The sequence below is a fragment of the Moschus berezovskii genome, chromosome 16 (assembly GCF_049115385.1).
Source record: "Moschus berezovskii isolate FMDL1 chromosome 16, NW_MosBer_1.0, whole genome shotgun sequence".
NCBI classification, from domain to species: Eukaryota; Metazoa; Chordata; class Mammalia; order Artiodactyla; family Moschidae; genus Moschus; species Moschus berezovskii.
Window position 1 is genome coordinate 63,531,412 of NC_142475.1, and position 19,932 is coordinate 63,551,343.

The 19,932-nt window shown below is 51.7% G+C and overlaps 1 long non-coding RNA gene across 18 annotated transcripts in view; it reads right to left on the reverse strand.

Moving 5' to 3' along the window:
- The window catches only part of LOC129559830 (uncharacterized), a 229,023-nt gene that overhangs the window by 135,189 nt on the left and 73,902 nt on the right, over positions 1-19,932 (reverse strand). For 13 of the 18 annotated variants that reach the window (XR_008686662.2, XR_008686650.2, XR_008686660.2 and 10 more), the window contains one exon: positions 5,141-5,388. The exons of the other annotated variants lie outside the window; for them this stretch is intronic. This is a non-coding gene — a long non-coding RNA (uncharacterized LOC129559830). The remainder of the gene's footprint in view (positions 1-5,140; positions 5,389-19,932) is intronic. 18 annotated transcript variants of the gene reach the window in all.

Here is a 19,932-nt window from a genome sequence, read left to right on the forward strand (position 1 = left end):
GTATTTCTTGAAATCATCAGCATCAAAGAGCAACTCGGGGACCTTCAGCTCCTCGGCCGGCTGAACAGGTGTCCCCAGTACATCCTGTGAGCTGGATGTGGATGATGTGTCACTTAGCTTTGGCCTGAAATAGTGCTCAAGGGCTGGGGAACCAGAGACACAAGGTCAAGGGGCTTAAGCCACAACGCATGAGCCATGCCACCCAGCTAAGTAGGCGGTCAACCCAATGGAGAAGACCCAGGAAGGACATGGCATCTGCATTCATCAACTTGAAAGTTCTCTGTGAGAGGGGGCCTGTTGCACTGGAGGGCCCCACGGATCAGAACCCTGAGAGCTAGGACACAGCATGCAAGCCTTGGGAAGGAGGACCAGTAGAACTGTCAACACCATCTTTCAGGGGCAGTGATCACCCCATCAAGGGAGGTATTCAAGGGCTGATGGGACAGGCTGGAAGCCAGGCTGCTACAGCCGGGGATTCAGCTTATCTCAGGGGTGGTTAGATGGGCGTGTAGCCGGGGTTCTGTGAACACATCATCTTAAGCATTTGCTCCCTACATCAGGAATACACGTGGTGAAGGTCGTAAGGCCGAGCATGTTTCAGAGACTCAAGTAACACAGCCTAACTCTTGGTTGGTTCACACACACTCACACACTCACACACACTCCCTCTTTCTCTCTCTCTCTCCTCCTCCTTCTTTCGCCACTCCATACCCTGCAAAGCCAGAACAGCTGTATGGGTGGCACAGCAAAGACTCCTTTCTTCCTGGAGCCATCTGCCATTCACTCACAGAGGCCTGACTACGTGGCAGGCAGTGTACGGACAAGAGAGTGAATAATGCGAGTCCCAGATCCAGTCCTCTAATGCCTGTGGCATGCGTCAAGTTCATCAATTAGGGTGGAAGCTAATGAACCCTTCTGAGAGTCTCCTGGGCTTCAGATGGTACGTAGGATGAGCTGTGAAGACCACTAAAGTCGGTGATCATATTATTCCTCCTGACACAGATCAGAGAGGGTCAACTTCCTGCCTTCACTCTGAGAGTAAGTGGAGAATCCAGCATTCAAATCCAGCCAGCCCTACCCAACTCCAAAAGGCATGCTCTTTTCAAAGGGCCCCACCGGGGACAGTCATACACAACCTGCTATGGATGGGGAATCCCCCACCTCCAACCAGGAGAGTCCGAACTCACCCCGAGGCCGCCACTCACCCCGAGGCTGCCACTAAACCATCCATCGCAAGGGTCAATTTACTGTTTCCTTTATATGTTACCATTCAGTTCAGTTCAGTGCAATTCAGTCGCTCAGTTGTGTCTGACTCTTCCCAACCCCGTGGACTGCAGCACACCAGGCTTCCCTGTCCATCGCCTACTCCTGGAGTCTACTCTCCACTGAGTCGGTGATGCCATCCAACTGTCTCATCCTCTGTCGTCCCCTCCTCCTCCCGCCCTCAATCTTTCCCAGCATCAGGGTCTTTTCAAATGAGTCAGCTCTTCACATCAGGTGGCCAAAGTATTGGAGCTTCAGCTTCAGCATCAGTCCTTCCAATGAACACTCAGGACTGATCTCCTTTTGGATGGGCTGGTTGGATCTCCATGCAGTTCAAGGGACTCTCAAGAGTCTTCTCCAACACCACAGTTTAAAAGCATCAATTCTCTGGCGCTCAGCATTCTTCACAGTCCAGCTCTCACATCCATACATGACCACTGGAAAAACCATAGCCTTGACTAGATGGGCCTTTGTTGGCAAAGTAATGTCTCTGACCAACTCAATTCCAGTGGCACTGCCCGCCCCGGATGTGGGCCAATACGAGCTGGGCTTTGATAGCAGAGATGAAAGGCAAGGGCTGCAGCGTGCAGAGGTCCGAACAAATGTCAGCTGCTTTCATCAGGAAAACCCCAAATTACCCACTCTCACACACAGTCTTTCATATCCTACCGGGCAAGCAGAGGCTGCTTATTAGAAACGCTGCCTTGTCCACAACCTCCCTTGCAGGGGGATGGGGTTAAGGGGCAAAGGCCAGAGTCACCCTCAGAATCACCGCATCCTGAGAATCACTCTGCCGGGCGGCTGGGCTGCTGGAAACTCAGGCTCCACTCTGCCGTCGGCCACAAGGTGCTGACACAGGGCCCAGAGAGGAGGTCTGTCTGGGCCGGCCATCACCACTGCATGGGGCGGGCCCTGTCCCTGGGGACAGACGGCCGTCCCTGGGGCCAGCCAAGCCACCACGCCTCCCACACACACAGCCTGCAGCCCCAGGAAACAGAGGTCTGGTCCCATGAACAGAAATGCGCAGGAGGGCCAGCCGGCCCCTCTTTCTCCCTTCTTTGTTTCTCTCCCTCTTCTCCAGCAAAGCCAGCAACTGAGCATTCCACATCAAAGATTCCTGTGGCCGAAAGGGGCCACTTGAGGTCATCACAGACACTGCGCCTCCCCATCAAGACAAGCCCGTCCAGGAGCTGCCGCAGAAGGAGGCCCAAGTGCCCGTTCGATGATCTTAAGGAGTGGCTGCCGGCCTCTTTTGTGGCTGCCAGTCTCCCCTTTCTGGATCACAGTACTCACTCCATTTGATGGTCCTCTTTTCTTGAAACAACTCTGGCCCACTCGTGACTGTGAGCGTGTCAGGCCAGGGAGCCTGTTTGAATCTCTGTATCTTCAGGACATGGCATAAGGCCAGGTCCAGAGGGGCTGCTGAGTACAAAGGGGTGGGTGGGAGGATAAGCAGAGGGAAGGATGGGGGTACGGGCAGCAAAGGGCAAGACAGAGGAGAGGGCCACAGGACGCGCCCACTAAGGCCTGAGAGCATCACGATCTGTGGGGCCAAAAAGGACCTAAGAGACGTTCCGAGCCTCAGGCCCACTCCTCATTTGGCAGACCTGAAAACTAAGACTCCAACAACACGTGCGACCTCGCCCAGGTCACATGGCTGAGGGTGAGCGAATCCACAGGAACACCCAGGGCCCCTGGGCAGCCTTGGTCAGCAAGGAGAGACGGCCAGCCATCCTGCTGGTGGAACCAGGATGACACTCACGCTCCCCTGACTTGTGAGTGGAGAGACACCACCACTGCCTCCAACGAGTCAAGCTCCTGCTCCTAAAAACCTGATAGAACTGGGCAGAAGAAATGCATGTCTCCCACCGTTACAACGTCAGCTTGAGGTGACAGGCTGACAGTGGCCCACCAGGAACGCTAGTCCTGCTTCTGCCCTCCTCGGGGTGAGGGGTGATGGGAGCAGAGTCCTCCGATCTTCCTCCATCCCGTCTCCCTGCAATAATTCCTGCTATAAAGGAAAAGAGGCCAGATCCAGGAAGCAGAAGGGAACTGTCCACCTCCAGCACACCTCAGAGATATTGCAGATTCGGTTCCAGATCACGGAAACAAAGCGGCATGGCAACCAAGTGGGCCACGTGAATATTTTTGGTTTCTCAGAGCACATAAAAGTTATACTGTGTATTAGTGCATATTTATGAGACCTAGAAAAACGGTGCTGATGAACCTATCTACAGGGCAGCAACAGAGATGCAGATGTAGAGACCGAATTGGTGGACACCGGTGGGGAAGGAGAGTGTGGGACAAACCTCGAGATTAGGATTGACAAACATACAGTACCATGTGTAAAACAGCCGGTGGGACACTGCGGTATGGCACGGGGAGCTCAGCTTGGTGCTCTGTGATAACCTAGAGGGCTGGATGGTGGGTGAGAGCAAGACTCAAGAGGTAGGGGATACGTATACTTAGAGCTGATTCACGTCGTTGAATAGCAGAAACTAATACAACACTGTAAAGCAAACATCCTCTAATTGAAAAATAGATTTAAAGAAATCTTTTTTAAAAAGTTACATTTACACCATGGTGTATGTGGCCTATTAAGCATGCTGCTGCTGCTGCTGAGTCACTTCAGTCGTGTCCGACTCTGTGTGAACCCATAGACGGAAGCCCACCAGGCTCCCCCGTCCCTGGGATTCTCCAGGCAAGAACACTGGAGTGGGTTGCCATTTCCTTCTCCAATGTGTGAAAGTGAAGTCGCTCAGTCGTGTCCGACCCTTAGCGACCCCACGGACTGCAGCCTACCAGGCTCCTCCATCCATGGGATTTTCTAGGCAATAGTACTGGAGTGGCTTGCCATTGCCTTCTCCGTCTAAAGCACTAAGCATGCAACAGCATTATTTCTAATATACATAACTTAATTTTAGAAAGAGGCAAATGATAACCCTGTATACGAGACAGCAAAAGAGACACAGATGTGTAGAACAGTCTTTGGGACTCTGTGGGAGAGGGTGAGGGTGGGATGGTTTGGGAGAATGGCATTGAAACATGTATATTATCATATGTGAAATGAATCACCAGTTCAGGGTCGATGCATGAGACAGGATGCTTGGGGCTGGTATGCGGGGCTGACCCAGAGGGAGGATAAGGGGAGGAGGGAGGTGGGAGGGGGGTTCGAGAGGGGGAACTCATGTGCACCTGGGGCGGATTCATGTCAATGTATGGCAAAACCAACCAATATAATATTGTAAAATAATTAGCCTCCAATAAAAATTAAAAAAAATAAAATAAAAACATAATTCCCAGCGAAAAAAATAAAAATATAAAACCAAACAATTACAGTAGTACCCATCAAAGAACACAGATCATCGCAACAAACACAACAGCAATGAAAAAGTCTGAAATATTTCAAGAGCTACCAAAATGTGACACAAAGACCCAAAGTGAGAAAATGCTGTTGGAAAAATGGCACCAACAGACCTGCTCGAAGCAGGCTGCCTCAAACCTTCTATTTGTAAAAGACACAATACCTCCAAAGTACGATGGAACGCGGCACGCCTATACAGACAGACCAGTTCACGACTATTTCCTGATGACCTATGGTGCTTTCAGTCCCAGGCAGAGCACAGACAAAGGACAAATCGCAAGCCTAACTCCTGGACCAAGCCCATAGTTGCAATCCCTGACTACCTATGCTGCTCATTCATTGAATTGTTCGCACAAATCATTGCTGAGTGCCAGCCGTGCAACAGCCAACCGTGCTACCGTTTGGAGTTTAGGTCTGTTCTCTGCTGAATATGCAAGAAGCCTGAGCTTGACTCAAAGCACTCATTCCCATCACTCGCATCCATTTGATGTTTTCCATTCTCATAGCACTCACCCTGCACGGATGACCCAGGAAGGATGAGGTGGGTGTTCTTATGATCTCCCATCGTACATTCAAGGAAACTGAGGTCCTGAGAGTTTGAGAGGCACAACCATGATCGCACAGCAGAACCATGACTCAAACCCCCATCTTCTGTCTCCTCCGGCTACAAATCTTTGCCTCCCTGTAAGGCACGTGAGGAGTCCACATTAGAAAAAGATAGCTGTAGACGAGTGGCCAGAGTGGGCTGGACCGCAAAGGACCTGTGGAAAGAAAAGAGCAAGCATCTCACAAACGGACCTAGAACTGACTTCCTCAGGGACAGCGCAGCTCATCCACAGAGCTTAGTATATAAAACAAACAACACGAAACAAAAGTCTGTGCTGCGGGGAAGAAGCATAGAAGAGCGATCAGAGGCAGGTCAGGGTCAGACAAGCTCTGGTTCGCTTGTGTCTGGGACATTCTAAACGGAGTGCCCTAGATGAGCCTCTACTTTCCTATCTGGAAAATGGGATCACAAGGGCCCATCCCTTCACTATGGAACTCAGTGAATCAGGCGTCAGACACACCTGATCTGGCACGAGTCGAGTGTCCCACGTTCCTTCTTTTCACAGCCTAAGAGGACCTTCAAGGCCACCATGTTTGTTTGTCTGAACTGAGGTGAAACCCACATGAAGTAAAATTAATGGTTTTAAAGTATATAATCCAGGGTTGTTTAGTACATTTACAATCTGGTACAATCATCACCTTCAGTTCCAAAACATTTTCCCTGCCCTAAAATGTAACTTCACACCCACTAAGTTACTCCCCGTTGCCTCCTACCCCCAGTAACTGCCATCTGCATTCTGTCTTTATGGATTTACCTATTCTGGGTATTTCATGAAAGTGGAATCACATAATCTATGACCCTCTGTGTCTGGCTTCTTTAACTAGCATTATGTTTTCCAAGTTCACTCATGTTGCAGCACGTTAGGACCTCACTCCTTACGGCTGAAGTAGATTTAATTGTGTGCAGTTTACATGTGTAGATGGGTAATGGACTGTATATTCCACTACACATACATACATATATGCATACATATATGTATTCCGCTGTGTGTGTGCATGTTTATGTATAATATACACATTCCATTGTGTGGGCATGTATATACAGATGTATATATACACACACATATCACACTGTTTATATATTCATTTCATCCATTGATGGACATTTGGGTTGTTTCCACCTTCTACTGTGAACAGTGATGCAATAAACATTTGGGTGCAGTTTTTCACGTGGGCACATTTTTTCAACTCCCCAGAGTAATACCTAAGAATGGAATTGCTGGGCCGTATGGTAGTTCCCTGGGTTGGGAAGATCCCCTGGAGAAGGGAAAGGCTACCCACTCCAGTATTCTGGCCTGGAGAATTCCATGGACTATACAGTTCATGGGGTTGCCAAGAGTCGGACACGACTGAACGACTTTCATTTTCATTTTTTTTTATGGTAGTTCTATATTTCACTGAACTGTCTTCCACAATGGCTGCACCATTTTACATCCACACCAGCAACACACAGGGGTTCCGATTTCTCCACATCCTCGCCAACACTTGTTCGTGGCTCTTGTTTATCAAAGCCATCTTAGTAGGTATTAAGAAGGCTTTGGTTTGCATTTCTCTCATTTTCTGTGCTTGCTGGTCATCTGCAAATCTTCTCTGGAGAACTACCTCTTCAAGTCCTTTCCTCATTTTTAACTTGGATTGTTAAACTTTGTGGTTGAGTCTTCTGTTGTCTTTGAGCAAAGGAGAAGCCAACCCCAAAGCTGCCCCAGGACTAGAGATCTGGTGGGGATGGGCCCCCCAGACAGGCAGGGGCCGGGGGAGGACACAGCTGCTGGAGGCTCTGGAGAAGGCCCCGGGAGAGCAGAGACATGGCTAAAATGGCCTGGGGAGCAGGACCTGGGAGAAAGTATTAGAGAAGGAAGCCTGGGAGTGGCTTACAACGTTTTGGGGCTTATTCTACTTGGAGAGGCTGAGGAAGTGATTTCAAGGAATCATGGCCAGCTGGTTCCCATTTCCATGGCTAAGAAGGAAATGTGCACAGCGGGGAGCAGGTTAGGCCGAGCAGAAGGGAAATGCTTCCGGGCTGCAGAGCTTTTCCAGGCCCCTAAATGGGTAGAATCTGCTAACAGCCGGCACAGAGCAAAGACCACCCATGGGGGAGACAGGACCCACTCAAGCAACAGTGCCCTGACACAGTCTCTCAAGCCACCAGGCCCCATGGAAACGGTCACCAAAGAGGTGGAAGTGGCCACGGTCACACGTGACCCGGCATTCATCTCAACACTGCGTGGCTTCTAGGTACCAAAGGGCACACACTGGGCCCAGCTGAGTGGACCACGTTTTCTGATCACCCTACATGCAGAGGGAGCCCTGGCTTGCCTGCGAGGTGCTGGGGGAGCAGAAGCAAAGCAGACACTGTGCTTGACCCCAAGGGGCCGACATGGAGACCACTGGGGAAACCTCCCGCTCCAAACCAGCAAAGAACAGGCACCTCACAGAAAGGCCAGCTGGACAAAGTGACATGAGATGAGCCTCCAAGTTAGCAAGAAAGGGAGGAAACGATGTAAGAGGGACCCAAGGGATTTCCCTGCTGGTCCAGTGGCTAAGACTCCACACTCCCAATGCAGGGGGCCCAGGTTCGATCCCTGGTCAGGGAATTAGATCCCACATGCTGCAACTAAGAGTTCACATGCCACAACTAAAGATCCGGCATGCCACAACTGAAAAAATAAATCCCACATGCTGCCACAAAGATCGAAGATCCCACTTGCTCCAACTAAGATCAAATAAATAAATAATTTTTTTTAAAAAAAGAGTGACTCTATATTTGGAGTCAGTGGACCTGGGTTCAATCTTAATACTGCTATTTACAACCTGTTGAATACTGGCAAATTCCTTAGCTACTCGGAGCCATCTTTTTCCTCATCTCTCAAAATGGGGATAAACCAGCTTCTCCAGTAATGTGGGGCAAAGGCAGCTCCAGACGGCTGGACCCTCCCCGAATGCAGCTCTGTAAGCTAGGAGAGTGTCGCCTGCATGACTCTGCAGCTTCTCCCAGGGTTCAAATCCCTGCTTGGCCACTTCCTGATTGAGGGGTCTCTGGAGCAGGTTACCTAGCTTCCCCGAGCCTTGGTGTTTTCATCTGTAAAATGGGAATGGTGATAATAAAGCCGATCTTGCAGAGCAGTTCATTGTGGTGGGTTTCATGAACTGACACGTGCAAAGATGCCTGGGAAGTGCTCAAAAATTTAGCTCTTAGGATCATAGCCTTCAGTGAGACCGACAATTCTTCTTCCTAAACTGTCTGCCTATGTGTTTAGTACAGATTTCTGAACAGCAAGCTGAGTCCCAGCTCCAGAAGTTCCAACTGTGGGATCACAGAATTGAAAAACGGACTCTCCCTTCAAGGCAGTAAAGAGATGGCCTAGGGCCCAAGGCTCACCCAACCGGGGGCGCTCAAATCCAAGTCTCTGCCAAAGGCCAGTCGTACCCCTGCCCAACCCCCGCACTGAGCCGCACCCATTCCTTATCCATCCTGAAACCAGCACCGCCCAGGACCTGCGGTGAGGTTCAGTTAAAACAGTTTATATGAAGGAAAGCCGCACTTTCTGTCTTCGCCTGAGATAAGAGGAATCTGAGACCTGGAAGGAGCCAGGACGTCCCCTGCAGCCCTGACACCCCCGTCACACCAGACACACTCGATTTCCCAGGCCAGGACGAGCAGGACAAGCCGCAGATACAGCTGGGCTGGCCTCGGATCTGGGGCTGTACCTTTGGGCAATTTCCTTAACCTCCCTGGGTGAGCCTCAGTCTCCCGTCTGTAAAACAGAGAATATGCGGGGGGTGCAGGGATGACAAGAAATACAGAGTCCCAGGCAGTGCCCCTATATATACTTCAGTTCAGTTCAGTTCAGTTCAGTCGCTCAGTAGTGTCCGACTCTTTGCGACCCCATGAATCACAGCACGCCAGGCCTCCCTGTCCATCACCAACTCCCGGAGTTCACTCAAACTCATGTCCATCGAGTCGGTGATACCATCCAGCCATCTCATTCTCTGTCGTCCCCATCTCCTCCCACCCCCAATCCCGCCCAGCATCAGACTCTTTTCCAGTGAGTCAACTCGTCGCATGAGGTGGCCAAAGTATTGGAGTTTCAGCTTTAGCATCAGTCCCTCCAATGAACACCCAGGATTGATCGCCTTTAGAATGGACTGGTTGGATCTCACTTACATATTGTATTTACTTATATTACAATACTTTGGCCACCTGATGCGAAGAGACGACTCACTGGGAAAAGACCCTGATGCTGGGAAAGACTGAGGGCAGGAGGAGAAGGGGATGACAGAGGATGAGATGGTTGGATGGCGTCACCGACTCGATGGGCATGAGTTTGAGCAAGCTCTGGGAGTTGGTGATGGACAGGGAAGCCTGGTGTGCTGCAGCCCATGGGGTCGCAAAGAGTCGGACACGACTGAGCGACTGAACAATAGCAACAACAGTCATGCCCGGCTCACCCGAAGAGCCCAGGTAACCACGTTCATGGTCCACGGCCCCAGGGCTGGGCACTCCACGTTCAGGATCCATGACCCCAGGGCTGGGCTCTGTGCAGGCTCTGCTAGGCCAGCGGGCTAGACTTGGGAGCCAGGAGCATGGCCACAGTGCTCTGCTGTGGGGGTCGTCTGGGGCACTCCGGCAGGAGGCGGCATTCCTGGGAGAGGGGGGTGTCCCCAACTATAAGTGCGCTTGGATCCACTCAACTAACACAGATCCGAAAAAACAATGTCCGGAACAAAGGACCCTGGCAGTCAACCAGAAGCTCCCGAGAGGAGCTGGGCAGAAGTGGAGACCAGGGAGGGCGGTCAGGGGGTTCAGGCCTCCTCTGTGCCCCACATGGAGAGCAGATGGAGAAGCAGGTGGGTGTCCATAGGCCTGGCCTCCCCCAGACTCTCCCAGCAAAGGTCCTGGGACTGACAAACTACTGGGTAAAGCCCACATCCCCAGCCCTTCCAGAACCATCTTCTGTGGTGTATTTGTCAGAGATTCTGCAAGCAAGCCTGGCCCACTAATATCTTAACACAGGAATACCTCACAATGACGTCTACTGCCCTCCACCACACACACACACACACACACAGACACACACGCACACCCCACAGAGTTTCTCCCTCCTTCTGGCAGGCTAGTACAGTGGTTACTAACACAAGCTCTGGAACCAGACTGCTGCGGCTGGGATACCAGTGCAGCCACTTTTTGGCTGCGTAGCTTCAGACACTGTACTCAACGTCTCTGAGCCTCAGTTTTACTCATCTGTAAAGTGGGGGCCAATCATGGCACTATAATCCTAGGATGACGGCAGGAATGAAGTCATATAACAGATGAGGTCTGCTTCACACTGCCCAGGGCTTCATAAACACTAGACGAACGTCAGCTCTGATCAGTAAGTCATTCAATTTTGCTGATCTGACTGGTATGGGCTTCATGGAGTGTCAAGCGACAGAGAAGAGTTAAGAAATGAGGGAAGGATCAGCTGGTTTCCTACATTCCATTCCATTTCAGGTCAGGATTTCCCACTTACCCACAAAACGGTCATCCCTACCCTCAGTCTGCAGATCAGGACACCAAAGCTCAGAGGCGCCCAGGCAGCAGAGCGGGAAATGTGCTAAGAAACAGACAAGCTTTCCAAAGCGTCACCCTGCGAAGCGTGTCCTCATCACTCCACACCACTCACCCTCCCCCTGCCGGCTCCCATCACCCCAACCCTTCTCCCCCACCCCGACACCCCTCCACACAGCCAGGACACCCACACCTGTGCCTCCAACCCTAATGGAGCAGAGCCGACCTGAAGCTGGACATGACGTGTGGAGCCCTTGAGGCTGAGCCCCCCTGCACCTCCCCGCCCTCCCCCCAATGAGAAAGACTCCCCCCTATTCTTGCACTGCAGGCACACAGTAAATTCCACCCTCGGGGATCACTGTGGCCCCTGCAGGTCTGATGTGCCAGCAATCCTACAAGAAAAAGAGTGGAGGGCCCTGCTTCTGTCTGCTTCCAAAATCCTCTGGCCAAACAGCTCCTCAGAATCCTCCCCTCCACGTGGCTGGTCACTGTGTCTCTGGAGGGGCTGCCCACTGCCTGGCTTTCCAACATGCAGGCCTCCCCACTCCTAGGCCCCTATACTCACCCAGCATGCCAGGCCCCCTAGCAGAGTCCTGGTGGCTCTGAAAGGTCCATCCCGCCTGCTGAGCTCATATATGAAAAGTGTCCACAGGTCACTCCCCAGAGAGCTCCCTCCTGTACTAAATATGCATGTGCCAGCTCAGGAAATCTCCAAGTGTGTGTGTGTGTTGGGGGAGGAGGGGTGGGGGTTGGGGGGGAGTAGCTCTAGTACTGCTCCCATTTTGCAGGTGGGGAAACTGAGGCTTGGAGAAATGCTCAGTCTAGGGTCACATACTCATAAGTAACAACACAGGCCTCCTTACTCTAAGTCACATCATTTTATTAAACACCATTTATACTATTTTCAAAGGGCTTCCCAGGTGGCTCAAGTGGTAAAGAATCTCCCTGCCAATGCAGGAGACACAAGAGACCCAGGTTCTATCCCTGGGTCAGGAAGATCCCCTGAAGTAGGATATGGCAACCCACTCCAGTATTCTTGCCTGGGAAATCCCACAGACAGAGGACCCTGGCAGGCTACAGTTCATGTGGTCGCAAAGCGTCAAACACAAATGAGTGTGTGTGCGCGCACGCGCGCACACACACACACACACACACACACACACACACACTGCTTTCCTGTTGTTTCCTCTGATTTAGTGAAGGGGAGGCATGTCTTTCTAGAATTGACCTTGAGAACACAGCAGATACCCACTTCTAACCAGTGATTATCTGCCTGGGGCACATAGGGAAATGTGGCCTGCAGGATCTCATCCCCTTTAATTTGAAAAGTCGCAACTGGGTCTGGAGAGGTCGACATTCATCAGCAAACATGAACTGGCCCCACGTGGAGGGCTTTGAATATAAGGTGAGCCAAAGCCTTGTCCTCCCACCAGCAATGCTCCTGGCCTCCCAGCAGAGAGGGACCCACGTGGCAGAAGCACACCAGAGAACAGAGCACAGAGCCTCGGACCACAGAGGACAGAGCCCCCTGGCTCAGCCAGGAAAGCCAGGAGACCTTGCAGACCCCCCAGCCGGGTGAAGAGCCAAGACCAGTGGGGTGCCAGGGAAAGGTGCCGACCGTCTTCAACACAAGAAGCCCAGGTCACCCGAAAGCAACTGTGTGTGGAAGACAGAAATCTGGTGGGGCTTTGTGGAATCAGAGCCCACATAACCTCAGCATATTACCCAGAAAAAGAAAGCAAAGAGGCAAATGCCAAAAAGATGAGGCAGTCACAAAGCTACGATAGAGAATGGCCTGGGGACGCAGGGCCCACAGGATAAGTGGAATGGCATTTCCTCCTTAGTCACTAGAAGGCATGGGCTCAACTCCAGGCCAGTGAGGCCACTGGAGCCACGTGAATTGGCCCCTTGTTCCTGGGAGAGAAACCGAATCCGGAAGGAGCTGGACAGGGAATGTGACCATTCCGGCCCCATCTGCCTCTCCCCTTCCCCTCCCCTACCCTACCCCATCCTGCCTCCTCGTGTTCTCCATAAACCCCTGCCTTAGAAAACCCCAAAGCCAGGATCCCCAGCATGATAACGCAGAAAACAAAATCCTTTAAAAGGGCAAGAACTCCTGGAAAAAATCCACAAAGATTTCACATTATCTTTCTGCAGCCCAGGCTTCCTGACCCCAGTCTGGTCACTGAGTCATCTCACAACAATCCAGGGGTCTGTCCACTGCACGACCTAAATTGTTTGCCTGCTGTAGGTTTTTGTGTTTTTTTTCCCCTCCCCACCCATCCTGCCCACTCTGCCCCCCTCCCTTGTGGCAGCCGGGCTGACAGGCACCCGAAAGGCAGGCCAGCAGAGCTGGGTACAGCTTCCTGTGCTGTCCTCCCCGAGTGCCGGCCAGCGGGTCGTGACTTCCAGAGACACGGTAGGGGGGAGAGCCAGGGACTGCAAATAGAGCAGGCGAGTGTCACTTCCATCAGGCACAGAGAGCCAGGCCCCCCGCAGGGCCCCCTCTGTCCATCTGGGACCTGAGTCCTGACTTCTCCCGCGATGCAATCTGACATTTCTGGGGCAGGGAGCAGGCAGCCTAGGGAACAGGATCCCGGGAAAGCTCAGAATCCCAGCTGCAGCCTTACTCGCTGGGTGTCTGAACGCGAGCCTCCGCATTCACACCTGTAACGTGAGACTCAGAAAGCATTTCTACCTGCTGAGTGGCTGGGAAGATTATTTCACTCTAGCACATGGTAACAATAAAGTGTACCAAACGCGCAAGCACTGTTCCATCACTGTCTACACACGGACACCCACTACACCCACCAAGCCAGACCTGACCACTTGACAGAACTATTTGGGAGCAAGACCCATACTCTGAACCACAGGAGCATCAGGAAAACCCCGTCTCCTCCAGGCAGCAGGAGAAGAGTCCTCCCCTTCATGATTCTCTCTTCCTGACACCTGGGAGCACAGAACGCCAGACCCAGTAGTGTCCACAATCCTCTCTCACCCCCTCATCATACCAGAGTCTGCTCAGCCTGAGCCTAAATCTCCCCTAATTTTCCTTTTTGCCATTACTGTATTTTTTCTATTGATGTGCCATCCTGAGGAGGATGCAAAATGCCAGTGCTAGCTGAATTCAAATGCAATGTCAACTTGAAAGCTCAAAGCCATGTGGACGCAGTGCTAGGGAGCAAAGGAAGACTCAGGGGTGGCTCCATGAACCCCCACAAGCATCCGCTGGGCATTCTTTTTCCTGTCTTCCTCTAGCTCTCAAGGCTCTTGTGGGAACAGTATAATCTAGCACAGAGATACAGGACATCACACAAACCCCACCCCCAAGGGGGTTCACAGGCTCCTGGGGAGACACCCGGCAAAAGTTCCAACAACTAGGCAGCGTGGCAACCTCTGGAGAGGCTGAAAGTGTGCCTTCGCTGTGCCCTATCCTCCTGGGGACCCCCATGCATGCACCCACAGATGAGTGCAAGGAAGTTCACCCCAGCGCTGCTCCCCGGACCTGCAAACAACCCAAAATCCATCACGAGGCGCAGGAAGGAACACACACAGCAATGGCATCACCAACATAACACAGAGTGGGGTGAAGCAAGCTGCAGCCATCACACCCCTACTTTTACACCACTTCCATGAGAATTTCAAATATACAAAGCGTGCCTCCAAACGCCCTCCAAACAGATTTGTGGTCCAAGTATAAGAAGGTGATGGAGGAAGGCATGGCAAGCCACTCCAGTGTTCTTGCCTGGAGAAGCCCATGGACAGAGAAGCCTGCTGGGCTGCAGTCCACGGGGTCCCAAAGCGTCAGATACAACTAAGGCGACTGAGCACGAACGCACGCGTAAGAAGGCGACCTATTACAGCCCAGGTTCAGAAGCGCAGTACTTCTATCAAGGGGGGGAAACAGAATGGAAGGGGAGTCCCCACCAACACCCACTTTATCTCCAGCTTTCTCTTCATATCTACAAAAGCAAGGACTCAAACCAAACATGCTTCCTCATTCACCACTGGTTAATCCTGGGGGTGGGAACAGGGCCGCGGTGCAGCGGTCCATTGTGGCTTCTCGTTTCGTGTTTCAGACCTGGATGATTCACATGACACAAAGAAACCCCCAAACTCAGCAGATTCTGAAGTCCAGCAAGTCACTGAGAAGGACGGAGGAGGGCGGGAGCTGGGGGCACCCACCGGACGCCCAGGGCTCCACTACTTTAAGGGGAGGCGGGGCTGCCTGCGTCCTGAGCACACGGAGGTCCACAGCCGCCTGGCTTTAGCCCTAAAGGATGTGCTGGACCCAGTCACCTCTGCCCCCACCACGCGCTCCCTCGCGGGGAACCGGCCTGAAAAGCACAACCAGACACGGCCAGGCTGCCCATCTCTCGGGCACCTTCCCAGAGGTGACTCACTGGGTCCTCTCAACAAATGCATGAGGGACACAAGGCATGGAATGCCCCCTCATTGAAAGATGAGGAGATGGAGCCTCAGAGAAGTCCCAAGAATGGCATGGAAAACAGGGCAGTCTCAAAAGCAATCTGCCTCACAAGCTGTCAACGCAGGATATCCTCTGTGTCAGGATCCGAGGTTGGGGCGGACTAACCCCCGGCCGGGTTTTACAACTCAGGTCATCTCATTTTCATGATAACCAGCTTCCCAGAGGAGGTGAGGAAGGTCCAGAGAGGCCGAGCATCCTATCTAAGGCCACACAGCCAGCAAACACCAGGTTCTCTAACATGCCCCCATCATCCCCCTGGAGCATGTCTCCATCAGGGCCATTCTCATATTCCCTGAACGTGCAACAAGGAGCTTCCAGGGCCCCTGGCTGAGCAGAGGGCTGGAAGCTTGTCCTGGCTAATGTTTATTTGTTTATGTCTTCCACTACCTGCTAAACCCAGTCTTGAAACTCAGAGTGACTCAGAGACCTCACCGGGAGCAGCTGCTCTGGGCTGGAGCCAGATAAGCCTCCACAGGGACAGGAGGGGAGCGTCAGGGCCTTTCCTGGTAATTAGGTGGAGCCGAGCCCCTCTCCCCAGAAACCCCGAGCCCATGTGGAGTCAAGAGAGTAGCAGACAGGTAGATGACAGGGAAGGACTCACTGCCAGCAACTGCCTTGCACAACAGCTACTAGCAAGGCTGACACTTTTACAGGAAGGGGGACCGGCTTTCCCCTACCACCAAGAGTGCCGGCAAGGCGACAGGCAAGAAGAGAGGATACCCGGGGTGGATGGGACAACAAGCGCACAGCCAGGACCCTGAGGCTCCTCGTGGGCCCGCCACAGTCACCCAAGTCCCGGGGCTGCAGACGCAGGCAGAGCAGGACTCGGGCCTCCGACACCCAAGCTATGGCACATCACTGCCCAGCTCTGGCCTCTGAAGCCTTTCCTCAGAAAGTTCTCAAAAGCAGAAGTAGAGAACAGCTCCTGAAACTGCAATCACCCACGGAAGCCTGTTCTTTTACTCACGGGGAATGGATAGTTGGGGTGGGGAGGGCAGGGGGGTTTGGGGGAGAATGGATACATGTATATGTATGGCTGGGGCCCTTTGCTGGCCTCTTGAAACTATCACAACATTATTAATTATCTATACTCCAATATAAAATTTTTAAAATAAATTTTTTATTAAAAAAAAAAAAAACAACCCTGTTCTCTTTATCCTATCCCAGTAGTCCTAAGTGAATAGACTGTATGGGTTCTAATGTCAGAATAATGAAAAAAAAAAAAGCTTCGTTATTTATTTAAGACCCTCTTCGGGAGAAATTGAATATCATTCCCCAACTTTTTCAAATCTGCCCCTTTTCCCCCTTACCATGGCCTTCCTTGCCCTGTTGGGTTACTCCCAAAGCCTTTCTCATTAACCAGGTTAACCAGGGAAGAGGCTCAGACTCACATGCCCTGACCCTGGCTTCCAGGGGCCATGGCCATGGTCTTGCCCCACTGCGTGAGAGTTCTTTGTGCAGCGGCTATAAACCTTCCATTGCCTCTGAACGCGCTCAGGGATAACAGGGTGTTGGGGAAAGGGTGAGAGGTCAAACAGAGACCCTCCTGGAATCTGCCCCCTTCATTAACTTCGGAATTCCGCAGGCCAGTGTTTTCTCAAGGCTTTTTACACTAAACAGTCACCCAGGAGGAGAGCACAGCCATTCTCACACCCCAGGCTCCAGCTGAAAAAGCCAGGACCGGGTTTCCAGGGAGGAGAGGGGGTAAGGCCAGCAGCCTCTGTCCTCCCACGGAGAAGAACTGACACTGGAAGAGCAAAAACTCTGGAAAGAACTTGAGATTCTGAGGCATGATGCTTCTGACTTTGCAGATGATGAAAGAGAGGCTCAGAGAGGTTTAGGGACCGCAGCAAGGTCACACAGCTGTGAGACAGCAAAGCTTCACAACCTGGCTGCTTTGCTCCAAAACCATAGTCTTCCAAAAACCGCAGTGCTTAGCCAAAAGAGGGCAAGAATGTCCCAGCTGCTCCCCGCCACCCTAAGAGGCAGGATCCTGGGGTCCAGGCCTGCCACTCAAATTAGCATGGAGGCCTGTGTGGAATTCCAGAATTGGACAGGGCATCCAACACTGAAAACACTCCTCTGAAATGATATCCTATTCATGACACTTGACTTTTGTACAATTTTGATGTTTTCCAGAATAAAATATTAAGGAGCTCACGAAAAACGACACCCTAAAGAGCCACCAAGATGGTCCCTTGCTAACATGGCACTCCCTGCCAAAATGCACGGGTTTGTGGGTTTTATTATGGGTCAGCCTCAGAGGCTGGGACACAGTAAGCCCTCAACAAATGTCTGCTATCCACACAGGAAGAGAGCCCAGAGTGTGGAGGGCTTTTGTGTCTTCCCTACAACTCCAGTGAAAACCCCATCATCCATATGCTGTTTAACAAGCCTCAGACAAAGACTACATCTTGTAACAAGGTTTCCTCAGTGTTTATGATCCAGGAGGAGTCTCTCCTTTTCAAAAACAAACAGGTTTCTTTCATTGAGACCAAGGGGCAAATTATAGCCTGTAGGCGCATTGCCAGTTCTTATAAATAAAGTTTTATGGGAACACAGCCATGCCCCTTCATTTACATAGTATGGCTGCTTTCCAGACACAGAGGCAGAACTGACTAGTAATGACAGAACCATACGGCCCACAAAGCCTAAAATATTTACTACCCAGCCCTTGGAACAAAAGATTTGCCAAACCTTGATTCAGACTCAGTATTTTGCGCTAACCAGGAAGTCAGTACTAAATTTAATGTTCAATGTTAGTAACTCATGAATCCTCAATGGTCTTTATTTCCATAGGTCTGTATGTTTTGATCTTCTAACTAAGAATCCCTGAGCGCAGATCATACGTCAGGCACTGAAGTAATCCCTTCAATATAGTCTCTTATTTAATTCTCACAATAAACCCACAGGGTAGGTAATACTATCCCCTATTTACTGAGGAGAAATGAATGGAAAAAAAAATGAACGAATGAGTCATCGGCTGATCTGCATGCAGCAATATTTACTATTTCATAATCCAATCCCAGAGAGTAATACAGGAGCTGATCTGAAAACTGGTGCTCAATAAATAGAATACAGTTGGCAGAGCCGAGATCAGCAGTCGCTGTCAATTCAAGCAGAACTATAGGATTCCACAGCACTGTCATTCAAGATTCCTTTTGTTTTCAGTCTAGCTTCAGACTGAGCTGTGCAATCGCTTCATCATGAATCTTCTGGACTTAGGGAGGATTACGGTGGACTGAACATCACAGCTGGCATCAGGTGGGACACAGAGCCACTTGGTCAGTCTGGGGGACCCCTTGTCTCCCGTGGTGTGGCCGGAGCCACACAGCCCAAGTGCCACCAGCAGAAGCAAGGACGTGTGCTCCGAACTGAGCTCCCTGTAGGAGGGCTGCGTCCAGGTGTTGCCACCCTAACCTTTTTCCAACTTCCGTAACTATTAATACGTCTTAAGCAGTAATATCTGCAAAATCACAGGCATGCTCTTTTTCTAATTCAAATGAAAATAAACATAAAATGGTTTTTTTTAAAGTCTGTGTCCTGTATAAGCTAGAGGCATCTTGTACACTTCACTGCATGCATGAGAACCACCAGCCAAGCAGAAGCAGGGAGGCTAAAAGCTGACATAACAGAGGGTACACACCAGCTTCTCCACTCTCCTGAGACAAGTCTGGTAGTTCTCTGGATCTCTCTGATCCTCAGTTTCTTCACGTGTAAAGGTGGGGTGTCACCCACGTCCCCGGGTTGGAAGACTGATTAGGCATTGATAAACACTAAGCAACCCCTTGGCTGTTCACTGGGATCAGTCTAGACTCAGCCTGTGCAGACCCCAGGGGCCCAGGTCAGCCCCACTATGGGGGAACAGGTCCAGGTCACTAAGCCAAGTCCAGAAATGCCGGCTGGGGTGTCTGTGGATGTGGGGGGCAGCACTGTATCCCCCAGACCCTCTCCCTCGACTCCAATCCTCACCGGGGCCTATCAGTTAATTAAATTTGAAAAAAAGAAAAAAGGTCAGGCCTGCTCTAGCAGCAGCCTGGGATAAGAGGGCTCAAAGAGAAACAGGTTCTTCCCAGCAGCTAAAGACAGACGTGGAGGATGAGGAGACTGTGCGTGCGAGCCACGTCGCTTCAGTCGTGTCCGACTCTTTGCGACCCCGTGGACCGTAGCCCGCCAGGCTCCTCTGTCCATGGGATTCTCCAGGCAAGAATACTGCAGTGGGTTGCCATGCCCTCCTCCAGGGGATCTTGGTCAGGCCAAGCAGAAATGCAAAGTGGCCACTCGACTGCAAAGGAAAGACTGGAGTCGGCGATGTGGACCAGGATATGGCAGCTCTGACGGCAGCATCAGCACCGCTGCCACCCACCAGCGCCTCCACCGTGAGCCTGACGGCCCAGGGCCCACGGGGCTGGCCAGCCCAGCAGCCCCCTGGCTGACACCTGTCATCCCAGACTAAGTGCTACTGCCTCTGCTCAGGCTAGAAGGCAGACATTTCCCACCCACGAGGGCAGCAAGGCCCAGAGGAGAGAAGGGATCTGCCCAGGTTCACATGGTCGCCAGGGGGGCGGGAGGCAGGAAGGGAGCAGGAGCTGTGTCGCTCAGTCCCAGGTAGACGGCCCCGAGGCTCTGCAATCACTGACAGCTATGTTCTGGGGCCGCCTG